At 41.9% G+C, this 11,119-nt stretch overlaps 1 protein-coding gene across 4 annotated transcripts in view; it reads left to right on the forward strand.

The window, feature by feature from the left end:
• LHFPL2 (LHFPL tetraspan subfamily member 2) overlaps window positions 1–11,119 on the forward strand; it is a 120,525-nt gene that overhangs the window by 104,246 nt on the left and 5,160 nt on the right. The window lies entirely within an intron of this gene.

Below are 11,119 nucleotides of genomic sequence, written 5' to 3' on the forward strand. Positions count from 1 at the left end.
CTTTACTTACACCTCTGATACCATCCCAAAGTACGAAGTCTATCACCTAGGGTTAGCAGGTAGAAGGTACATGTATCTTAGAATAGCGTTCTGGAAACCATGCATTTGTGAGAAAATGCATGCTAAGACAGTTTTATATTTTATTTTCAATCCAGCTGTACCCATAATAGGACTTGTAGCCTAAAACATTGAACAGTACAGTCGAAAAAACATTTCTTATGTGTTAGGGCATAGATCAGTCATTGAGCTGTACTGAGCATACAAGCACTTCCCTTTTTACAATTCAGGTAAATGACAGAGCATAAAACTGGGTAAAAGAAAGGTCACTTTACTGAAATGTTGCTGTGAGAAGTAGAAGTGCCAGTATTTACAGCCAGGCATCTTGTGGCTCACAGCTCATGTTCTCCAGATTAGCTTTATTGGGTCCACTGCTACTTTTGTGCCAGTAGTATTACAGCATCTGCTTACTTAGTTGCTGTTATTTTCCTTATGACTAATGATGGCTGCTAATTTAAACTTTCTCAGTTCCTGAGTTTTGAATAATGCTTAAGAAAGTTGCTCAAGAGGGACAGTTGTCAGCATGGCTAATTCAAACAGGGATTATGATAGATACACTAATGCCCTGACCAGAAAACAAGTTATAACCCTGCCTTAAGAATTTTAAGCATAGCATCATTCTTTCTAATGCGAACCATTACATTTTTAATAAGTGCACAAGAAGAATTCAAAAAATAATTTTGTTAATCAGCCTATATCAGTACAATATTTGCAAGTATTTCAAACATCTCCTTTTCAAACATGAGATGCACACATGGTAGAGTCATCTACAGGAACTCAGGATCTTGCAGACTTAATCTCATTTAAAATCTCTATATCTTTGCAGCAGAGATTTAATATAATTAAAAACATACAACAACCTACTTTATTCCTGGAATTCATCATGACAAAACAATAACAGACACCGGATACATCTTTCCAGTCTAGCAAGATTGGTTGTGGATGATGCCTACGGTGAAATTACAGAACAGAAAGCAACATCTCTTCTGTTATGGCCCTTGAACAAATGTGCATTCAGATCAACAGGAGGAAGCCATACAAATATCTGGACCATAGGATTTTTTTTTATTATTATTATTTTTGTGGCAGAAAAGGAGGAGTATGAGGCCATAAAGGAAGAAAATATGGGTCTTGTTTAAACTCCTGTAATTCCTTTGTTATAGAGCAAGAACTTCTACCACTTTACTTTCAGACTGCAGTGTCTTTTATTCCGCAGCTGTAGAAACAGTAATTAATAGCCCTGGTTTTAGAGATGTTTGAGGATTGTTTCATCTGGATAAGCACCTTTTCTCTGCTTTAGAGAGTGCAGAGAATGGAGACATGCAATAGAATAGATAATTAATATCCAGCAGCAAAAAGACCAGACAGTCTTTCATTTGTAAGTGTTTTTAGGGAAAGTATTCTAATTTTAGTCTGTGAATCACTTGAAATGCAGAGGCTGGGGGAGGAAGGATATTTGTACATGCTAACTGATGAGAATCAATTCAAAGTAAATTTTCACAGTAATCATGTAGCAATAGGAAGTAAATAATCGGTGATCCTGTACTGACACACCTTGATAAGTCTATAGTGTAGTTGCATATGTGTTTACAAATCTTATTTGGGCTTGTGTACTTCACTTTGTTGCTAAGTAATACAATATAAACATAACCTAGCCTCAAAGGAAGGTGGGGAGAGCTTAGGATAGAGCCTAAACCAAGTTTGGCTTTCATCTCTGGTCATTTCCTTTATGAAGTTCATAATCAACAACTTGGCTTCCTTTTTTGGCCTTTGACATGGCTGGGCAGACACAACCCCTTCCCCACAGCCAGTGTCTGCCTGACTTGCAGCTGGGCCACAATGCACCAGCAGCACCCAGACTGCACACCAGGGGGAGGAAACTAAATTAGCTGCACCAATATTATATCAACCACAGAACTTGAGCAAGCCCCTGGTTTTTTGTGGGGAACTCGAAATCATGTGCCTGTAAAAGCTTTGTGGAGAGCAGTGGGGAAATGGAGCTGACATGTCAGGAAGGCTAATGGGTTTGGGAGTTCAGTTTCTTTTACTGCTCTTTTGCTGTGCTGGAGCAGGGCTGCCTTGCCAGGAACATTTACCAAAAGAGGATAAAAATAGTTCCTCTTCTCTAAAATCTTACCAGGGTGCTGATGGCTTCATCTGGAAGGCCTCTCACAGGTCACCCCCTCCTCATCTCTTCCTCAGCTCACAGCCTGCTGTTTCCTAGCTCTAATGGGGCTTGACAGAAGCATGCAGAAAACAAGCATGTAAAAATTGGGTTGCAATCAGTCAGAAGACCAGCTGTGTCCCAGGTGCACACCGAGGAGTGTCTCTGCTTCATTCAGGTGATGCATGGCTGCATTTTGCTGTCATGTGCCTTAGCTGGCTGTCCCACTGGCAGTTGGATCTTTAACAGGTAGATGTCCAGTCAGGCAAAGCAGAGGTTTCTCTGTTTTCAGAGGTGTTTTCAAAGGCTGCTGCAGGCAGGCCAGAGAGCATTAATCCCTTGGATGCTGAGTTGAAGTGTGTCTGCTTGGGCCCAGATGCTGCAGCTTTGGGTCTCTCTCTCTCACCCCAGCAGTTTCTCCTCCAGCATTGCTGGTGAATGACTCAGCTTCTCTTTCAAGGCCTGAGCTGTTTGTTTTTTCCCTGACAGCTGCCCTGCTCAGTCCCCAGCAATGATACCTCTTCAACAGCACTTTCTCTTCTCGGGTATCTCAAGAGCTCTTCTGCATTCTTTCTTCTCACCTTTTCATGGTTTCTCTCTGTGACTGTGCATATCTTCTCCTTTTCCCTTCTTGGTGGGAAGGTTCCTCCATCAGAAGCTGATGCGGTACCTTGGCAATTGCTCAGTTCCAGGAGTACAACTTTACCATCAAATCCTAGGAAACTTCTCTGCAGCTTTCTATAATGAAGACAAATTCTGTTTGAAATTCCATTTCAAACCAGCTGTGTGTGTAACATTCTGATTTTGCTGCTGAACGAGTTTGTTTTACATCTCTTGAGCTGAGAAATTGTTCAAGCCTGTTATACTTACTTGGCATCATTTTAATTTTGGGATTAGGAAGATGGCCTGAGCAGAGTGTGATAGGAACCATCTGAAGGGGATGAGGATCTGGAGCTGCTTGTGGGGGTGGGAGAAGCAGGATCCAGCCGCACAGGGTGGGCTCATGGTGTGTGCAGCCCTGTGACTGCAGACTCCTGGCTGCTGGAAGTTAATGAGGCCGGTGGGAGTTGTGGAGGAGGAAGCTGGGGAGGAAGTGGGAAGTCAGCCAGGCCTTTCATCACAGAAGGGAGAAAAAGCAGGAGACACAAGCTGTGGTAGAAGGGGCATGAGGCTTCTAGAGCTCTTTTATATTCAGACCATAACAGAAAAGGTTACAGTAGTTGCAGCAATGTTTAGCATATTTGTTTATAAGTGGCATCACACTGTACAAAGGCATTATTTTGTCTGAGAAAGAGACAAACTGGTGAATAAGGAAGAAAGCACCTTGTAAGCTGATGTTGCCTGCAGGCAACAGAAGCTGTTGCACAGCCAGGGAGCCCAAGCAGTAGGAGAGCAGAGCAAGAGTGGTTTTGCCCTTGAAGGCAAGGAAGCTTCTTGTTTGTCTTTCTAAAACGCAGAGCATGCATTTTTCAGAAAGCATATTTCCTCTTTGGATTCAGCTCAGAGTTTTTCTTTTCTGATGCCAGAATTCTGAATTCTTGGGGTGGGAAGAAAGAAAAAAAGGAGGGGAGAGGGATTTCTGATGGAAATCCTGACAGTCTGAACTGCTTTTGCTGTCTGCGGTATAGTGCTTCCTGTAACCTATATGGCCCAATGCCAGCATGATATCTAATACACACTTGGCTGCTGAAAGTTCAAGCAAAGGGGACTGCTGTCTTGGAATATGCCAGGGAAGGAAAACTGAGTTCAAGTGCTAAATTGCTATTGAGCCTGAGGGAGACCATTAGTAACTTCAAAGAAATAAAATGAAGATTTCAGTGTTTTGTTAGATTCGGTAGTTGACTCATCTCCTGCACTATCAAGGTGGGTACTGGGAAAGCAGCAGACACACAGAAGATTAAAATGAATAGAAAAATAAACAAAAATTTTAGGTTTTCAGTGATCAAGTTTGGCAGTTGATTACCTTGGCAAGCATAAATCTCTTCCAACAAACAGCACTTAGTGTGAAAGAGACTCTCACGCTACCCACTGAGAAACATTTTACCGTGGCACATATGCACATTGAGGTCTCCTACCAGCATAGGTGAAATGCTGAGCACTTCTTTACACCCCTGCCCTGGTGATGTGGGAAAGAGTGCTGGTGATACCCAGAGGCCATGGGGATATCAGAAGGGCACAAGGGCTCTGTTTCTGTCAGATTTTTGGTTCTAGGCCTCAGAGCCAAGACAGATGCTGCTATTTGTATGTGGAATGGAAACACAAGGAAAATATTTAAACTTAGCAAATGCTGTGTTCTCACTCAAACACAAGAAAAAGAAGAAAGGAGCTCTTTTAAGAAAGAAGGCTAGCTTTTGCTTAGCTCCTGTCTTTGGTGTTCCTTATGAGGTGGTGAGGAAATAAGTGGATTTGAGTTGTGCTTTCTTACCCAGTACAGATGCCCTGCACTCTGCTGCTGCATATCTCATGAAGCCACAGGAAATTCTCCCCTTCCTGCATCTCCATTTGCCTTTTCCTTCAGGCTGAGGCCTAGTTCCTCTGCAGCTCCTCTCCCCTACCCCCAAACTGAGGTTGCTTGTACTATGGGATCAGTATTGAGGACATGTAAGGCCATGAAAAAGGTGACCTGCTAAGGCCTGGAAAAAGGTCCCTTTTACCTCTGTTTAAGCTCAGGGAGGTGGTTGTTTTGGCCTCCCTTACTGAGTTGTAGTCGTATTTAATTCCCTTTCTGCTAATCCAGCTTGAGTGATTGGAAGCAATGGCATTCACTGGTGGAACAGCAGTGGAAAATGTTATGGTGAATGGTAGGAAATAGACTCAGTCTTTGCCTCTGCTTCTGTAATAAACAGAATATTTGACATGGCCTTTTCTTCCCTGATTCAGGAATCTTTTGAATTTATCACCCACAACTGAATTTCTCATTTAGGAGCATTGACTGAGCGTTTTATTGCCTTGTCCTGGATTAAAAATACTCAGTGCTTTACTGGGTTTTAAGGTAAAATATGAGAGGTGCCTGAGCAATGGCCAGATGAGTGGAGAGTCTTCGTTTACCCCGGTACTGCTGAAACCTGTAAACATTTGGCTTCTGCCCTGCAAGTTGCTTTATCTTGACTTAATTGCTGGGTTGACAGCCATCACATGGGAGCCCCCAGAGTGTGGTGAGTTTACATGGCTGACAGCTAGCAAAGAGGCCCCAGTGTCATTTCAGGGCTTGGGACTGATTTTACTCACATTTAAAATGTGAGTCTACACATTTTCTTTCCTCCCAACTAATGGGCACTCTCACCACACACATAAAAATTATTAAAAACTAATGGTGAATTTATCTTCTCTTAAATAAAACAGCAGTCTGCAGGCTCAGGCTTCACTTCAGAGTAAGCAGTAAGATTATACCAATATAATAAACAACCCCCAAATTCCTCACTTTGAGCTAATAAACAGTTATTTTGTGGCTTTTTTGGGGGGTAGTAAAACATAGTGGTTGAGTGTCCCACCAGTAGTCCCCTGCACTGTATTTCTACCTCTGCTTCCAGACTGCAACTGCAGTAATGCCATTAGATGTTTGCATAGGTTTGGTAATGTATAAATATCTCTGATTTGCATAGGAAATTTTTGCACGGGAAAAGAAACATGACAGTAGGGACCTTATCCACTTCCTCAGCTTGGGGAAGGCAGTTCCTTCCCCAAGGCAGTTCCCTTCCCCAAGCTGAGGAAATATTAGGTTTAGGGAAATATTTTTTCTTCTGCTAAGTCCATGCCCTGGGACAATTTTAAAGGGAAAAAAAATCCATATGGGTTTTGAGCCATCACCTGGTTGTAGGATTAAACTGCTAATTCTCCTGCCCCAGCTTAGAGTATCCCTGATTTCAGTACACTGAAATCCACATATGTGTGCAATCATCTGCACTCATTGAAAGTATGAAGGTGTGCAGTTGCCTCACTGCACTGCCTGCTGGCAACCCTCCCCCCTTCAACAGCTAACTTACCCCAAAACACATCTGCTTGTGTTAGCCTGCACCAACTGTGGTGTCCAGGCAGGCTTTTTAAAGCATTGATCTTCATAATGCTGTGAATTTTTCTTTTGTTTCTTATGCAGTGTTTATAAGTGGGCCAGAGGCCATTTCCAAGGCACTAGGGCATGCAAAGTCTCCCCTCTCTTTCTGGACAAAGACCTACTTGCCTCTGGTCAGCTGCTTGCATTTGGTGGGTCTGGCAGCCATCCAGGGGGGTAAAGAGTAACTGCAGAGGAAGGTCTGTGGCCCTGTGCTGTGGGTACTGCAGGCAGTGCTCCGTTCAGTATCTTGTGCTTTTCCTATAGCCAGTGCTAGAAGCACCATGTCAGCAGGCCTGAGCCTTGAACTCTCATCTGATTAAAATGGTATTACTGAGTCATTTCACAGGCTGAAGGTGTCTGTTGTGCAGCTGCCAAGTAGGAGGCTGTCCCTTCATCTGTCAGGGGGCAAAGTGATCAAAAGTGCATGAGTGGTAACCTGGTAGCATCCCTGCTAAATCCCTAAAAATTTGCATGTGGGAAAGCCTTCTTGTCTTGAGCTACACTAGTGCATTTGTACAGATATTTAACACATGAAATGGCTCAGGTGGCTGATGTGGCACATGTGGGAATGTGAGCAATAGCAATAAAGGCAGCATGTCTGGCTGATGCAGTGTCCCTGGACTGATTCTTAATCTCCTGTGGTTTTGCAGAAGATGAAAACAATCAGGATCAGTGCCACTGGGGATGCAGCCCACCTGCACTGCACTGGAAAGCTAGTCCCTCCCTGCTTTTACCCTTTTACCCTTTTTCCTCTCTTAAAATGTTGCAGCTCAGTTGTGCTGCTCCATAGGAGCCTATTGCAGTGCCACCTCATTGATCACAGCTGCTTAATTTCCTGCTTCTTCAGCAGTATTTTAAAGCTTTTTTTACTATTTTTCTAGGAAATGAGTAGATAGTTTCAGGCTTTGCAATGGAAAGTGGCTTTGTTAGTATATGCTCTGTTTAATATGGCACAACAGCAGCAGCACAGGAGACTGTCAAAACTAAATAGCATACCTTCATTTGGCTAAACAAGCCTCTGCCCTACCCCCTGTCTCAAAGGTTCCTTCCAGGGAACAAAAGAGGTTTTCCTCAGATCTGACCCCAGCTCATAATGTGACATAAAAATGCCCACGATGAGAGGCTGGTCTGTTGGTTTTCCACAATGTTGACCTGGCAGCACTGCTGCAGTATATGAAAACCAGGAGAAGCCTTGCTGCAGCTGCAGGCCTTTAAAAGTTCTTGGTGCAGAAGTACAAAAAAGTCTTCTACAGAAAAAGCGTGAATGAACTGTCTTCTGAAATATTTTTGCAAAGTGATGCAGTCTGCTATATCAATATTGATGTTCTCAGTGTACTGTAAAGTTTTGCTTTGGTGTGTTAGGAGAAAGGAGTTGCTTTTACACCATTTAAGTAAAGAACACCTGATGTTTAATAGGCTGTTGTAATCAGGAGATACATAGCAATCTAGTATTGAAATCTAAATCTCATAAAGGCATCTTTTTGAAAGCAAGTAATTAGGGCCTGATAATAAAAGGTTATGTGGCCAAATTGCCTTCAGTGAAAGATGTAAAAATGTTCTCTGCTGACAGAACTTACACCAAAGAGTTTTAGGTGATGTCTCTGGGTAGAAAAGTAATTTGAATAGTTTTCTGTTGTCATACCCAGGCATCTTGCAACATTGTGTGATGTTCTTTCAAACCTCTTTTAGAAAATTCCTAAGAGGAAAGGTAACTGACAACTGGCAACAACTAACAAAAAGGAAATTTTGAAAAATTGTCATACTGATTTCAAGAAGTGTGATTGTGTTGCTAAAAAAGTAGGAACAGCAATATGTGTACAGCAGAAGATGCAGTTTCAGCAGTGCAGCTTTGCCCAGAGAGGGGGTTAAATCTAGAACAATGAAAGCATGAGCTCTGTGAGCCTGTAGAGGAGCACAGTGGGAAACACCTTGTAATGTTTTCAGAGTGGATTTTTTTCTCCCAGCAGGGTGGACAAACAGCACTAATTCCACAGGTAGGATGGCTGTGAATTAAAAATCATTTCTTGTACAGCAGCATGAAGAACTGAAAAGATTCATGGTAGAAAACTTGTTCAGACAGAGCACTCAAATTTTATTCTCTATTATTGCTCTTGAGTATTGGCTTCTCTTCAAAGACACAGGGACAAACAAAAAACTGATTTTTTTAAGGAAAAAACCCCACTCTAATTTGCTGTTCTCCTGCTAGGTATTTCTCGAGGCAAACTATCAGCAGAAGGTAATTTTTTCCTCCTTGTCCCATTGCATCTGTGTTCCCAGGAGGAGAGGGGGTGGTTCTTTTTGAGGGGTGTCTGGCTGCAGTGGTTGAACAGTTAAGTGCTTTGGTTTGCTGTCTTCTATTTCAGGAAATTCAGGCAACGTATTGCACTATTAGTGGGTGGTGGAGCATCATGTGCCAGTCTTGTTCAAGCTGTTGAGTTACTGAGATGGGCTCTGTCACTGTCTCTTCTGAGATACTAGGTAGCAGGAAGCAAGGCTCCTCTTTAATTGAGCACTCCTTTTTATATATAAAAATATCAGGAGAGTCAGGAAGGGACCCTGCACAGCTTACCCATTGCTCTAGATATTGAAGCTTTGAGCTGAATATGTGATGAGGGGCCGGTGCCTCTCCACTATGCTGTTAGCATGAACCAAAGGAGTGCCTTTCTGCTGAGGGTATTCTGAATTGACTTAATGGAATAATCTTTATCTACTTTTCCTGTCAAGCAGGAACCAGTTATTCATGAAATAAGAAATTGTGATAAAAACTAGAGATAGTCCTAAGAGGCTTATGAGATGCTTTCTGTCTGCACTGAAATGGAGTAGTAGAAAGGAGGTTTGGTAGTGAAAATAGTACTTTTTAATTTTTTTTTTGTGTTTTATTATGCTGATCCAGCATAGGAGTTACACAGTTAGCTGTCTGAAATCATGTACAAACTCTGACTCTATTCAAATCTATAGTTAAGGCTTTCCTCCAGACTTTGTTTTCATCTGTGAGGTTTATCAAATTATGACCTTCTATAGTATTTATTAGATCTATATATTCAGGAATTTTCTGAAAAAATAGAACAAAAAAGGTCTAAGTCAGTGAAGTCCTGATGCCTACATTTGGCAGCAGTGCTGTGCCTTGTGGGTAATGGCTTTTCAGCTTGGGGCATACATTCCATGAACCAGTCACTCTCAGGAGTTGCTCAGTGCTCTAGTTTTGATAAAAAGTGATGGATATGTCTTCTTGGTCCTGCTTGTGATACTCAGCCATAAGCCAGGTTTGCAGTTAAACAGAGGCTCTCTAGATTTGTGAGTGATGGAGTGGTAAACTTAAAAAACTTCCATCTTGGCAGCAGCTACACTGACATTTCAGATCCAGCTCCTTGATTCAGTGATGGTGATTTTTACCAGCCAAAGGGCTTGTGATCATTACAGGAAGCAGCAACTGGCCCATACCAATGTGCAGTCAGAAAGATACATAGTGTGGTCATACCGGTTGCAGAACAGGAAACTAGTGATGAATAGAGGAGAAGGAGCTGCTGGTGTTTAGTCTGAAATGGCTGCAGGGCTCAGCAGGATGAATGCACAGCTTATCCAGGTCTATCCAAGATAAAGCAATACGTTATACTTAATGTATTTGGCCAACCAGCCAGGAAACACTGCATAAAATTTGTCATTTGTTCTTGAATGTAAGCAGTGATGAAATCCCTCCACAGAGAACAGATATCACTCACTAATGGATTTTGCCGCCCCAAAGAGTAATGACATTTAGGTCATTCATGCCCATGGTGTTGTGTCATCATTAGAAAAATGCTGGAGGAAGGACTTTCTTTTGTGAAATGTCTGGCATTCACAGACATTAATTTTAGACAGTTGGATGATGCTTTTTGCATTTTGTGTAAATTAACTGCTTACTAGCTAAAACCCACCTTTTCATTGTTGGGGTGGAAAATTTCATGCATCTGGCTGAATTTCTTTGAACAAACTATTAAGGAACCCTAACATAACTGCAGAGAAGTCTAAGTGCTAGTCTAACGGAATGGAAGAAGATGTAAACAATTCTTTAAACTTGTTCTTTCTAATCTCTTGGTTACAGGAAAGAAAAAAAAAATACTTTTTTTGTGCACAACTTCTAGCTTACTTCTAGAAGGTGACAGCACTTTTAGCCTGTTTTCATCAGGCTAGCAGGTTAATAAAGGGCTCTAAAGTGCAGGAAAAGTTAATGAGAAACATTTATGGGATCTGGAAGGCTATATTCATTTTCTGGATAAACTAGTTGTATTTAAACAAAAACTGTTTTTCATAACTTTCTTTTAAGTAAATTTTTAAGGTAAACAGAAAGCAAATTTTGGTACTGTGATCTTTCTTATGTTTAGCTCCTTCCTACATTCCTTGTTGGAGGGAGGTATGTGCTTAATTCATTAAGACTTTTTTTTTAGTGCCCATAAGAAAGCACTGTAGCCACTAGCATATTAGACATTTTGATTAAACCCCCTTTCTTTGTGCAAAGACACGTGTGCAGGGACACTAATGAGACTTTCAATTTCCTTAATGAAGCCCTTCACTGCTAGATGGTCTTCAGAGAGAAACCTGTGAATATGAGAGATAACCTGTGAATACATGGCAAAACAACTAGTCTGAGCTTTTCACTTCCAGCCTGAGGCACACCAGAGTGTTTGGGCTGCTTAGAAATACAGGGAGTTGAGGGTTTTGTCCCTGCCATCACTAGGAAAGTGCTTTCCTTCTTAAGTGGTCAGTTGCCTGCTTGGAAGATCCCAGGGTTATGTACGCACTGGCTGTGGGTACTTGGTTCTGTTTGTTTGAGGCTGACTCCAGAATCCCTCTGTTATGAGAGCAGCTTA

The sequence above is a fragment of the Parus major genome, chromosome Z (genome assembly GCF_001522545.3).
Source record: "Parus major isolate Abel chromosome Z, Parus_major1.1, whole genome shotgun sequence".
In the NCBI taxonomy this organism is placed as follows: Eukaryota; Metazoa; Chordata; class Aves; order Passeriformes; family Paridae; genus Parus; species Parus major.